The sequence below is a fragment of the Vespula pensylvanica genome, chromosome 23 (assembly GCF_014466175.1).
Source record: "Vespula pensylvanica isolate Volc-1 chromosome 23, ASM1446617v1, whole genome shotgun sequence".
Taxonomy (NCBI): Eukaryota; Metazoa; Arthropoda; class Insecta; order Hymenoptera; family Vespidae; genus Vespula; species Vespula pensylvanica.
Window position 1 is genome coordinate 1,050,882 of NC_057707.1, and position 13,803 is coordinate 1,064,684.

The 13,803-nt window shown below is 29.7% G+C and overlaps 2 long non-coding RNA genes across 2 annotated transcripts in view; one reads left to right on the top strand and one right to left on the bottom strand.

Moving 5' to 3' along the window:
* LOC122636802 overlaps window positions 1-453 on the top strand; it is a 268,896-nt gene extending 268,443 nt beyond the window's left edge. The window contains exon 3 of the long non-coding RNA XR_006329071.1: window positions 3-453. This is a non-coding gene — a long non-coding RNA (uncharacterized LOC122636802). The remainder of the gene's footprint in view (window positions 1-2) is intronic.
* Window positions 454-1,862: 1,409 nt separating this feature from the next.
* On the bottom strand, window positions 1,863-7,562 carry LOC122636780. The gene is made up of 6 exons (XR_006329044.1): window positions 7,508-7,562; window positions 6,876-7,173; window positions 6,661-6,734; window positions 6,294-6,476; window positions 5,895-6,217; window positions 1,863-2,546 (listed from the first exon to the last, which is right to left on the bottom strand). It is a non-coding gene; the product is annotated as an uncharacterized LOC122636780 (long non-coding RNA).
* Window positions 7,563-13,803: the final 6,241 nt, after the last annotated feature.

Sequence of the window (13,803 nt, forward strand, 5' to 3'; positions counted from 1 at the left end):
AGAGAGCAACCATCAAAATTATTGAAAGATTCGGTTTTTGACATTATACGTAGCGACGCAATTCAGATGCAACCATCCCGAGATCAAAATTATAAATTATTGAAATGTTCATTTTAAATTATCTTATGTTTCTCGAGCGTTACGATTTTCGTAAAGTTTAAGCGAATATACAATCCATTAAATATTCCGATCATGAAAATAATTCATCTATCGATTATACATTATTTCTATTACGACATCAAGTTGAAGTGCTATAAAGGTTACTAGAATAATAATAATATTCAGTTAATCGAATTACCAAGAAAAATGATACAAATTCTTCATTCTTTCAGTAGAAAAATCAAAAGCACAGAATGATTTATATTTTGATATTCTTCCGTATTTATCCTTTGCGCTCGGCGTCCTCTCGGACGTTAGTTAGCAACAACACGACGACAATTTGTAGCGCAAGATATCCAAAATAGAATATAGTATAACATATTATATAGTTTCATATATTGTATAGTTATAGTTTATATATATATATATATATATATATATATATATATATATATATAGTTTGGATTATATAGCATATATTATATAGTTTGGAACCAAAGAATACATTACAGTGATATTTAATTTATATTAGATCGATAGATGAACACAAAAAAGTTCAAATATGACTTATCTTATCGAAAACATCTTGTTTAAGACGATATATATGAGATATATTTCATTAATACGATCGATTAGTGTAGATATATATAATTTTGGATTTTCCCTTTTCTGGTTTTTCGAAGAACTTGCATGGAAGACTACTAGATTCGAGATCAACATCTTGTAATCCTTTTCGAAGAATACAATAAATTCAAATATCAAATCGAAATTTTTCTACCATTTATTTCTATCTCTACTTACTACTGTCTATTATATTATCCCTACTGTACTATTTTTCTACATTAACGAGATATTATGTCATCCACGGTAATCTCATCACAATGCTACCGATTATATTAAATTGAAACTATCGTAAATGGTAATTTTTTTTTTTATTCTTATCCTTGTTCTCTTTTTGATTCTTTCTCTGCTTTTAATTCCTTCTATTGATCATTCTTCATAACCATATCTTTCCGATCATTATACTTTGTAAAAATATAATTTTCTTCATCTCCTTTTAGGAGAGTGAACATTTTTTCGTATTTAATTATTCATATTTATTTATTTTTCGTAAAGAGAACAATGATATTACTTAGAAAGTAGAATTCAGAAGATTCTATTCATAAGGAAAGATTATTTCATGGGAAGGCTATCTTCCTATAATTTAACATTACATTTACATTTTTAACTTATGCTATAGGCCATATCGATCGGTTAGTCGAATAACAATAAATAAAAAAAGGTATGATAGATTTCTATTACGTTAACGGAACTAACCAGTTTAGACCATAATATACGCAATATTATATATATATATATATATATATATATATATATATATGTGTATATATATATATATATGTGTATATATATATATATATATATATATATATATATATATATTATATAATTGGATCTTTAAGTTCCTTTAAATTTTTCGATCGGAAATAAATTTTTAGGAAAATCTACTCGTTCCTATGAAAGCATTGAATCAATAACGTGGTGCATTGCTTTGCAAAAGACCTAACCGGCTAATTAAATGATACAGTTAAATAAGTAATTGAGTTATGCAGCCAATCATATTATCCAATTGTCTACTCGCTTTGATGAGGGGAAAATAAATGAAAACATTCCATCCATTTTCACGTACGTAGAACGACATACGTATTCCCATCCACATACTAACGCTTCTAAGCACACACGAGACACGCTTCATTGCGAGAGGTAGTAACAATTCGTTTAATCTGAGGGTACTTGACGATACGTATGGAGGAACGTAATACATACATGCATTTTCAATAAAACCCAATCAAATCATATTAACAAGAGAATTCAATTTAAAGAGCAGAATAATTCGTACAAATTCCGATATTACTGAAAAACGTACATTAAATGTTATAAATATTTTTTCAGTAGATATCATGAATATTATGATGAAAAATTGTGAAACATTGAACCCAAAATTGCTTCTATTTATAATTAAATAGAATAATTACTCAATTTAAATTGATGAAATAATGATAACACTATGACGTAAACATGAAATTAATATTTCTCGTATAACTAGCATTATTATCTTGAAAGCGGTGAATTTGTGTATCGTTCTCGTAGGTTTAATCATGTTCTCAGTTCCATCTCAATTTCACTTTGATTCATGTTTCACATGCAACATCAATGGACAACCCTTCAACGGTCTCTTTGATTAAAATCGATTTTACCCTCTAGCTAAAGCTCCCCATCTATGGATCCATTGAAAACGGTTTATTCCGTCTAATTGTATCACTATTCAAACGAACGATGTTACGTCCAATTAGAAGGGATTGATGGAGAAATTCGTTTCCGTCCCAAACCATGTCCTTTTCGGCCTTTTCATCCCTTCGGGCAAGTAAGAGGAAATTTTAATTGACCTGCGTAAATCACATTCAAATTAAATACGTAAAAGAGAAAGAGATGATATAAAGAAAAAGAAAATCAATATGTCGAAAGATTTTCTCTGAATCCATATTCCTTATTATTGCGTAATAAAGAAAAAGAAATGATAGTTTCAAGAGATAAAAAAAAAAGAAATTCTTATTGATAGTCATTTTTAAGCAAACAAATAAGAAAAAAATTAATTGTCAATCGTGAACATTCTTTAGTTAATTTCGAATTATAAACTGTAAAGAAAAAAAAGAAAGAAAGAAAGAGAAAAGTGATAGAACATATTTTCTTATAAAAAGACCAAAATTTTATCCCTTATAATCTTCTACGAAATCTATGATTAGTTTTGAAGTAATTCTTTTGCAACATTTTCATCTCACCTATGAGATTTTTTTGCTAGATAATATAACTATCAGTACTATCGTTTTCTTCCGAATTAATATTTATTTTTTTTAACGTGGCTGTATAAATGGAATTCTTTTTCACTACTTATATCTTATATCACGAGACTTGTGCGTATTTGGACACTTTGCCGTCTTCGTAATAAGAAAAAAAAAAAATGGATAAATAAATGAAATGGAGATAATTGCATTTTACGAAATCACGTAATGACATAATAATATAATAATTTCCTGTTTTTTTGACAATTTAGTCAAGGGTTCTATTTATACTGCTCGAAGCTTCAATACGAACTGATTGCACCTTTGAAAATCTCCCTAATTTTATGATTGGTTGTTTTCTTCATCAAATTTCACTATATATACAAGTTCTTCTTACAACCCTCCTTAAGCGGATTAGGGAAGGGCTCAGACTGTCGTGAAAGCACTTCCCATCTTCTCTTTCGTAAAATCGATCGATGTTCTTTTCATATAACTTAGTAATTGGACGATTTTATGATTTGTTTTATTACGCTCTTTCAACAGAAAATTTCAGAGAAATATGTATTTTTCAAAAAGTTACGATGGAAACAGAGGTTCCTCCATAATCATTAAATAATTAATAAATGAGGTCTTACCGGAGAAGAAATACGTGAAGGAAAAGAAGGTAATGTTACGATAAAAAAATAAATAGGAGAAAAGATTTTATCTGAAGTCATATATTTTATTACTATTGCGTAATAAAGAAAAGGAAGTCTTTGTTAACTTAAGCAATAGGTATTTGTTTACAAGAAGGAAAGGTAATATTTGGAAAAAATGTTTTCAAGGAATGCAGAAGTAGATATAACTTCCGATGTAATTCATATTGTAAAATCTTCTTTGTTAAAAAAATTTTTTCGTCGGAAGTTATATCTACTTCCATCTTGCTTGAAAACATTTTCTCCAAATATTACTTTCTTTTCTTGTAAATAAATACATATTGCTCAAGTTATCGAAGATAGCATTTTCGCTATTGCACAATAATAGAAAACGTATTCGGAGAAAATCTTTCGTCACATTTATGGTTTCCTAATATTATCTTTCCTCTCTTTCTCGTATTTCCCCTCTGAGAGAACCACTCAGTTAGTTAATCAAGAAATGGTCAAATTATCAAGTTATATGAAAAGTATATCAGTCGATTTTACGAAAAAGAAGTACGTTCACAACGGTCTGAGGGCTTCTTTAAACTACTTAAAGAAAGCGATAAGGACTTGTCTGCAATGGTACGCGAGTACGCTTCGTACGATGCAGTGATATTTGATGGAGTAAACAAGCAATCATGAAACTGAGGAGAGATTTGCGAAGCTGAACTCGCTTTGTATTGAAACTTCTAATAAAACAGATAGTTCTCTAGACTAATAAGCCAGAAAATCAGAAACATAATATTCTTTTCGTATATATCCTTTCGTGATTTCGTAATATACATTTTGAGACTACCAAAGCTTTTAATTACTCATTTCTTTTTCATTAAGAGAATGGCAAAATATCCAAACACGAGTGAATTTCGTGTCATAAGTAATACTGAAGAGGAATTCCAGATAGACATTTATACAGATACGTTAGAAAAAATAAATATTAATCCGGAAGAAATCAATAACAGTGGTAATGCTAACATCCAACAAAAAAAAACGGAGAGAACTCATGTATAATGCAAGGGATGATGATGTTGGAAGAGAATTGATTTAACATTTATCATAGACATCGTAAAAAAATTATAAAGGACAAAATTTTGATTCTTTTGCAAAAATATATGATCCTCCATGTCTACAAATCCCCTGTTGACGAGTATTGATCGAAATTTAACGATCTGCGCATACGCAATACCTTCTCTCCTACCTATCGTCCAGCACCGTCGTATTAATCGATTTATTGTTACCTCTCTCCGTGCACATGCGCGCTTACGTGCGCCAGTTCAAGTGGGGGAGAATGAGTTCACGTAACAGCGTACATCTCCTCTCTTATTTAGAAAAGAAAGAGGATATTTATTCATTGGTTTTCGTCTCATTAAACTAAGCAGACAATTCGATAATACGATTAGCGGTATAATTCAATCATCTATTTAGCTATATTATTTAATTACCTAGTTAAGTCTTTTGCAGATCGATGTAGCACGCCTGACTTAACTCTTCTACATGAACGAGTATATTATACTAGAAATGTACTCCCTATTGAAGAATGTAAAACAATAAACCCATTATATTTCTAGTTACGTAATATTTCGTATATTGTGTTTCAAATCAATCTGTTCCTAAGAAAATAATCCATTGCTCTGCAAGATAAGTAACCCTGTTATGAAACGATGAATCTAAATAGGCAAGTGAATTATATCGGTAATCTCGGATTATCTGCTTGGTCTGATGATAAGAAAACAAATAAAAACATATTTTCGTTATTGTCAAGATAAGACAGGAGTTGTACGTATACGCGCAGGACGGCGATCAATAATCCTGACCACTCGAACTGGCGCAGACAGATGCGCACCAGAGCATACGGAGATGAAGAGAGATAATAATGAAAGGTTTAAAACGAAGGTACTTGACGGTAAGTATGGGGGAACGTTTTAATAACAAATAATTCGTTCTATAAACGAAAATACTTCGTCCAAATTTCAATTTTTACGAAAAATGCAAATTAAATACTACTTAAATATTTTTTAAGTACGTGTCTTGAATATTATGACAAATTTGAAATATAAAATTCAGCATTTCTCCTTTTTTAATTATATCGAACTTAATTTAAATCGATGAAGTAAGGATGATGTGAAGGTGGACATTTCTATTCCACATATAATTTAAACATATTCCCCTGCTAACGTTATTACTTTGAAAAACGCTGAATCTTTTGATCGTCCCTGTAAGTTATATTATTTTGTACGATAAACCTCCCTCAATTTCATCTCAATTCCCCGTTGAGTCTTACCCTTCGTGGAACGTTCGACGACCCTTCAATAAATCATTCCGAGTTCAATCCCGTATACGCTCCAGCTAAAGCCGCTCACGTTTAAATCCTTTAAAAAAGATAAGTCCCTCCCAGTTTCTCGTACCACCACTTCAAGCTTTATAAAACAGCGCCATATTGGTCTTTCGAAACTTCATTGTCAAGCACAAATGTTTTTTCTTCTTTTTCCTCTTCTTAGGTATTCCCAATCAAATAATGCATGCATGAACAATAGCTAACGATGTTTCTTCCTTGAATTTTCAATTGTTTCTTGAAGCAGTCTTCTGCTTCCAGGATCCAATGCGCTATATAAAAGATGATATTAATACAAAAAATTGGATAAGATACGTGACGAATTATTTATATCTGATCTCTTCGTACCTCGTTTAATAAAATTAAATATTGAAGTTGATTGTTGCTATATTAATGCTCTAAGAATAGCAACACGTTGTTTCCATGAACCGAATAATTAGGTGCCTCTTTCACCAACTTGGTTTTCTTATCACTAGGAAGATTTGTAATAAATTCATGAGCAGCATCAGCTTCCTCCGCCGTTTTAACGATCTGACAAATTAAATGATGAATGACATGTAACGCAAAATTCTATGAAAAAGTATTGAAATTTTTACTCATATATCATTATTCATCTCCTCTCTTTCATGGAGTATCTTATTTCCCATATCTAATATTCTTTATTACAAAGTTGAAAAATATATGGATTCTTGATTTATATGCACTAATACAATACCTTTAGGATAGCTAGAGTTAAGAGACTTAATATCCCATTCATCAATAGAAATATTCTAATCGCCATGATAAAATCTGTGTAAAAATTCAATAAATTATCATAAAACGTATCTATGATACAGATTTTATATTCCATATTATACTTTAAAATAAAAAATGTATATATTATCTCTAAAATATCTTAACATTCGATAAAGATAGCACTGATTGATTTACCATTTAAATATAAAACTGAAGAGGTAAACGTTTTCATTTCCTACTCTCTCTGACGGTCGGATATTTCTACCATCCAAGTAGAACGAATCATAGGATGTAAGGAAGAGCAGGAAGTACCAATGGAAGCGTGTTTCATTTCGGATGTCGACTGTTTAATGGTTAAATCGAGCGTAGTTGAGATCCAAGTTGAGTATCTTCTTCAGACGTAATTAAAATTTAGATATCGGTTAATCCTACTCCTTTGCAATACTTCTGGGCTATTAGAACTGCTTTCGCTTTCGTTTAGTCTTGTACATCTCTGACATAATTTAAAATTCATAGATTAGTTGAGACTTAGGATAGATGTTCAATTATTCATTTAAATTGTGTCATCAAAGGTAAATCCGGTTACGCCCTTTTAAGCCATATAAAGTATCTTCTTCGAAAAGCAACAAAATAATAATTAGGATGGCATTGATCACGAAAATCAGTTTCATTTCCATAATATAGAATCGAAATTTTATAACAAATCACATAATGATGACTACTCATAAATTTACCTTATATCGATAACGAACAAAAGACTACTGAGTATGAAGAAATTATTTATACCATTTGGACTGCTTGAGACGTATATATAATTCAATACTTACTTGCGTATTATTCGTTCAAAAGTTATTGAAAGGATGTCTTCCGCGGACGAGATCCTCCTGCAAATCTGCATGTTGGATAACAAAGCTAATATCTGAGGCAGAGCTCGGTGGAAGGGGTTATTATATTCTACGCATTAATCAATACCACGTATTATGTGATAGAAAGAGCCGAAATATCATGGCTAAGAAAGAAGTAAATTTTTCAATGATACTCCCATTATCTGGACAAATCATTTTCCTTTTTTTCTTTCCGTTCTTCTCTTTTTTTTTCTTTTTCATCCTTTTTTCTTTACAATATACAATTAGAAATTAACTAAAGAATTTGATAAGCGTTAAAAATATTTATCAATAAGTATTAATTTGAAGGAAGAAATATTCCTTGAACAATTGTTTGATAATATTACCTTCTATTCTTTTTATATTATTTAAGTTAACAAGCTTCTTTCTTTTCTTTATTAATGACAAAGAATATAAATTTACAGAAAATCATTCGTTATATTTATGTTTCTCTTCGCGTAATTCACTTCAATGCGCTTTACACGAGTCAATCAAAACTTTCTATTCCGCGGTCGAAAGAACCGAAAAGGATATGAGTGGGGGGAAACCGATTTGTCCACCAATCCTTTTTAATTCGACCTACTATTGCCTTTTCCTATTAACTACCGTATGAAATAATTCATATTGCCGAAATGCATATTGTAATAAACGCTTCTGCTTCGATTCATTCATCGCGCCCTATCAAGGGTTAATATTAAATAAAAAGGAATTAATTTTATTGTTGAAACTTTCACATAACAAAAATATCTTGTCAACGTTATTACCCATATTTGAATTTCCATCTGTCAAACGTCGGCCAAAAAAACAATATTCTTTTCCGATTTCTTCTTTTCATAAGAAAAATTTATATAATCGGCGAAGTGATCGGCATGAGAGATATCTAATCGTCCTTTAAAATTTTCAGTATTTCCATAAAGTTCATCGAGAGTGACGTGATACTTTATATTATACGTCGAATTTGAAAAAATGAGAAAAAATATATAAATCCATATATCTCATGCATGGAGAACACAATTTGAATAACATCGGTACGAGATATTATATTATTTAAGTTTATCAACACTTTCAAAATTTTTCTAGTGCTTCTAGGGAATAATATAAATCATTGTGATGGAAATAATAACGAGGCATTTTCTTTTGAAACAACGTCCAAATAGTTGTCTCTAATTTTCCTGTGATACCCTGTTTAATATCGTGTTCGTCAAATGATTGATATTAATCAGAGATAGAAACAGGAAGACAGAATTTATAATGACCATGACGACGAACATTCTCGAAACCCATATATAGTATTGTTTCACTAAGCTAGGTTCAAAGGGTGGTACGAGGCTAGGGAATATATCCCTTCAAAGGATCGAAATGTAAGCTGCTTCGGAAAGAGGATATAATCGATTGCGTCTGGAAGGTTCGTCAAAGGGACGTCCGGCAGTGCATACAGATCGTGGGTCAAAGTGGAATGTTTTCTCTAATGAGAAAATATTCCTTCGTAGAAAAGTAGATTTCATTGCTGAACCCTTTTGGATCCTATCTTCTTCCACCCTCAGAAGGATTCAACGCAGTCGAAAAGGAAAAATGAAGATCAATAATAACGTTATCAGTGTTCTTGGATATCGAATTAATGTTAATTAAAATATCAATTAATTAGAAAATTATATATACTGTAATAATATTTATTTCAATGCCATGGGTGAAATTGGGAACGATAAAGAAAATCTTAAGGCGATTAACAATGATTCCAAGAAGGAAGATCTGCGAATCGATGTTGAAGATGAAGAAGAAAAAGGAGATGCAGGAGATGCAGGAGATGATGAATACGAAGGTGAGAGTAAAGATTATGAGTCCACGCTTGTTTAAAAAATCGAAATGAATCTAAAGTAGGCTTAACTTTTAAAATGATTAAACCTGTAAGGACGTTCAAAAGATTTATCGATTTGTTCCACCTTTACGTCATCTTGTCATCGTCCCATTAAATTAAACGAAGTAATCGTTCGATTAAATTCAAAAATAGAAAAAATGTTGAATTAATTTTCTAAATTGTTTGTTATAATATTCACATCGTGTGCTTAAAAAATATTCAGAAGATTTAATTTACGTTTTAGAGTAATATTGTAATCTCAACGAATAAATTTGCCACGTAGCCAGTATCCTCTTGTTAGTACGTTTTTATAGGGATTTAAAGAAAATGCATGTGTGGATTACGATCTCCCCTACGTATCGTCAAGTACCTTCGTATTAAACGATTCGTTATTATTTCTCTCCACCCTTGAATGCCCTTATGAACGCTTGAGTGAATTGGTTCAAGCGGACGGGAATGAGTGCGCGGTTTTACGAGTGTGCATCTCCCGTTTGATTTTAAAAACAGGTAAAAGTATTTTTTCATTTGTTTCCCATTTATCAAACCATATAGATAATTCGATGTATAACTCAATAATCTATTTAAATTCACCATTTAAATACTTGGTTACATCTTTTGCAGAGCGATGGGCGTGTCACTGACTTAATTATTCCGTTCGAGCGAGTACATTGTCCTAGGAATATTCTCCCGATTGTAGAATAATCCAACAGTACCTCTAGTTATCTAATATTTCGTATATTATATTCCAAACTAATCAATTCCTAAGAAGATATTTTATTTCTCAATTTTTATTTGAGAATTGTTTCTTTCTGTTACGTATAATCCAGCACAGTAACGATTTTATTATATTTCTAGTAACATAATATTTTTAGTTTTCGAATGTATTATCCTTATGATTTTTTTTCTGAATAGGAGCACATAGAATCTAACACTTTCATAACCTTCCCCCAACATAGTAGAGATTTATTCTACTTCTTTCTAGGCATCATTACTCGATCAACCGATCTACATCGCACAAATCATAATTTATAAATATTGTAAGAAGAGATTTTCCATGAAATTACCATTCCTTTTAAATACAATATTCTGAATTCTACTTTCTTGGTAATGTCAATATTCTCTTCAAAATGAAAAAATAAATTAATATGAATAATTAAATGCCAAGAAAAATTTTCTTCCTATAAACATAATTCGACTTTTACAATGTAAAATGATCGAAAAGGTATGAGTATGAAGAAGGACGAACAGGGGAATCAAATAGAGAAAAAAGAATCAAAAAAAAAAAAAGAAAAAAAAATATAAAAGTAACAAGAAAATTCCCTTTATAGTAATATCTCCCCAACATTATTGGTAACATTGTGAAGAGATGATCAGGTATATATGAAAAAGAAGGGGTTGATCGAAACAGCGCATGCTCGAATCAATATAAGACCGTAGTTATCCGCGCAAGTTGAATAAACCGTTTATTCCGTTCCGAACCGTCCTACAAGCAAGTTCTTGGGGATTTCAAAATAAGGCCGATTTAAAGTAATATATAAGTTCCAACTCAGTTACGTTAGTGGAAAATATCTAGAAGATTTTAAAGAACACGCTATGGGTTAGTTAAATCCTATTTAAATTCTATGCCATTTAATATCAACGCATTATATTGTATTTTATATAATTTTGTGTTGAAAACTGCGATATACTGTTTTATAATATACTATAAAAAGTTGTATAATATTTTATTATTATTTTACTATATATTACACCGTGCAGTTTTTCTTGGGTATATTATTGTATAATATTAAACAGAGAAAATAGTCTAATTCGAGTTATTTGAAATAAAATTCAGTGAATTATTTGAAATAGTATAAATATCTCTTGGAATCGTAATATTTGACAGTCTGCGTTTTTAATGATCGGGCTGTTATAAAACTGTATTTGAATCTAACATTCGTAATGCATTATTAAATACTAACTATTTTGTTACAGATATTCCTGCAAGGCGCAACTATTAATCGAGTTAAAACTATTTTCGCTAGTATTTGGTAAGTTCATTACTTTCTGTTAAAAATTAGTTTATATATTTTCTCTTTTATCTACTACATTTGTAAATGGAATTTTCTTTAATCTTTTTAGATGGTAAATTGATTCAATATATACGTAAATGTATGTATGTATATACATATACATATATATATATATGTATATATATATATATCTTTCTCCGTACTGTGTACTTTCTATGTACTATAATTTAATATCCATACACATATTTATTTATATATTGGTCTACTAATTGATAAACTATTCATATCTTTCTGAAAATCACTACAAATATAATATTAAAAAAAAAAATTAAAAAATAAATTAAAGTAAAAAATTAAGTGAATATTAAAGAAAAAAGGAAACATTGAGGAAAAAAGCGAACAAGTGCGAAAAGTGAATTAATTGATATCAATTTCATATTTACATATATTTGTATGGAATAAATAGAACCTCGATTATTGGTAAATATTTGCTTCTTTTGAATATCAAGACAAAATTTAACAAAAAAAGAAAAAACTAAAAGCTATTCGACGAAAGTTGAAGCAGTTGATTTTTAATCGAAACGACAACGTGTCCAGAGCGACAAAATTCCAAGAAAGAAAAGACGATCAGTATAGAAATCGTAATACTTGAAAATTGGACGTACATTTGAAATCGATTTTAGGTATCGCTGGAAATATTCTTCATATTCTTGGTAAGTTAAATCATACTTGAATTTTATAATGTCTAACGCGAGGATTCATTTTCATAAGATCTTGTTCTTTATATTGCATGCTATAGACAATAGGATAATTTTGTATGCCTATCTATGAGTTATATTAGAGACGTTATGTTATGCACTATTTTATACAATTTCATTTCCAACACTGTCATATATTGTTTTATAGTAGATTATAAAAAAATTGCATGGTTTCTTATTATTTTTTCATTCTATGTTTAACTTCTTTTTATTATCATTATACACTATATTTTACGTGTAATTTGTCTTTGACTTATTGTATTATTTAGAATTGTTGTATAATATTAAACCGAGGAGAAAGTTTAATAAGGGTTATCGGAATTAGGATATTTCTTTTTAGACATTTATACGATTCAATCGGATAATCGTATATGGACTCAACTGTTGCATATGTGTTTGATATTTCGTAATATTATTCCGTATTTGCTATCTCGATGATACTACCTATTGACAAGTCAAACATACTAGTTGATTTGCTTATCTGAAACTAGCTGAATTGCTTGTTTGCCAGTCAGCTAATCAATTAAAATAGAGATACATGATTCCATGATAATACAAAGAGGCGAATGGAACAATTTGTCTTCGAGAAACACATATCCGCAATCGAAATGATTTCGTTTGCTTCTGTGATAAAATCTATTAGTTTTCGTTTTTCGATTATTAAACCATTCGTTTGCTTGAAACGAAAGTCCGTTTCAAAAAGTTTCAACGTGATTCTGACATTTTTTTTTGATAAAAATAAAATCCTGAATATGGATTCAAATTTTTAAATAAATAATTAGGACGCTGAGAAAGTTTACTAAAAGATTAATTGAATATTTTTAATATTTTCGAAGATTCTGTAGTATGTTTAACAAAAATAAAATAGCAAATGGATCAAAATTTTTTAAGGATCAATATTTTTTAATGTCAATATGAAAATCGTTTAATTGTAATAATTATAAGATATTCAGAAGGAGTAATTTAAAGATGTTCGAATGTTTATATGTTTGATATTTCCTGTTGACATTATTGTTATTGACATTATCTTTCATGTAATGAAGCTTCTCGAAAAAATAAATAAGACAGGTCTATCGAAGTAATAGTATTGATCTTTGTTTATATCAGTATATGTGTACGTACTTATTTATAATTTTTTGTTCGTGGATGATTGTGATAGTTATTCCTTGTCACGTAGTAATTGTTTCAAACGATCGAATCGACGGAGGAAATATAAAAATTTGCATAAAGTGAAATAAAAAGCGATGGAGATGTGCTTCATTGTTTGCATGTTTCATTGTCTCCAACTACCGAAAATGTCTTGAATAAATTGAAATCTGGTAAAGAATAATAATGTTTTACTTTCAGAGAATAAAAAGTGTAGAAATGATATAAAGTGTTAAAATAATATTTCTTTTTATTCCCAGGATATAAATTTCTATGCGAGGTCACCACACAAATTGCTAAAAATTAATATTTCTTATATACACGTCGAGAAAAGTCAAGCGTATAATTCAAAGAACCATTAAAAAAAAATAATAATGGGTATTATATACGTCCATTCCTGGCAAACTGCTGTAAGTAATTTTTCATTTTCTTGATTATCGATGAGTAATAATTGTAATAATGAAATTT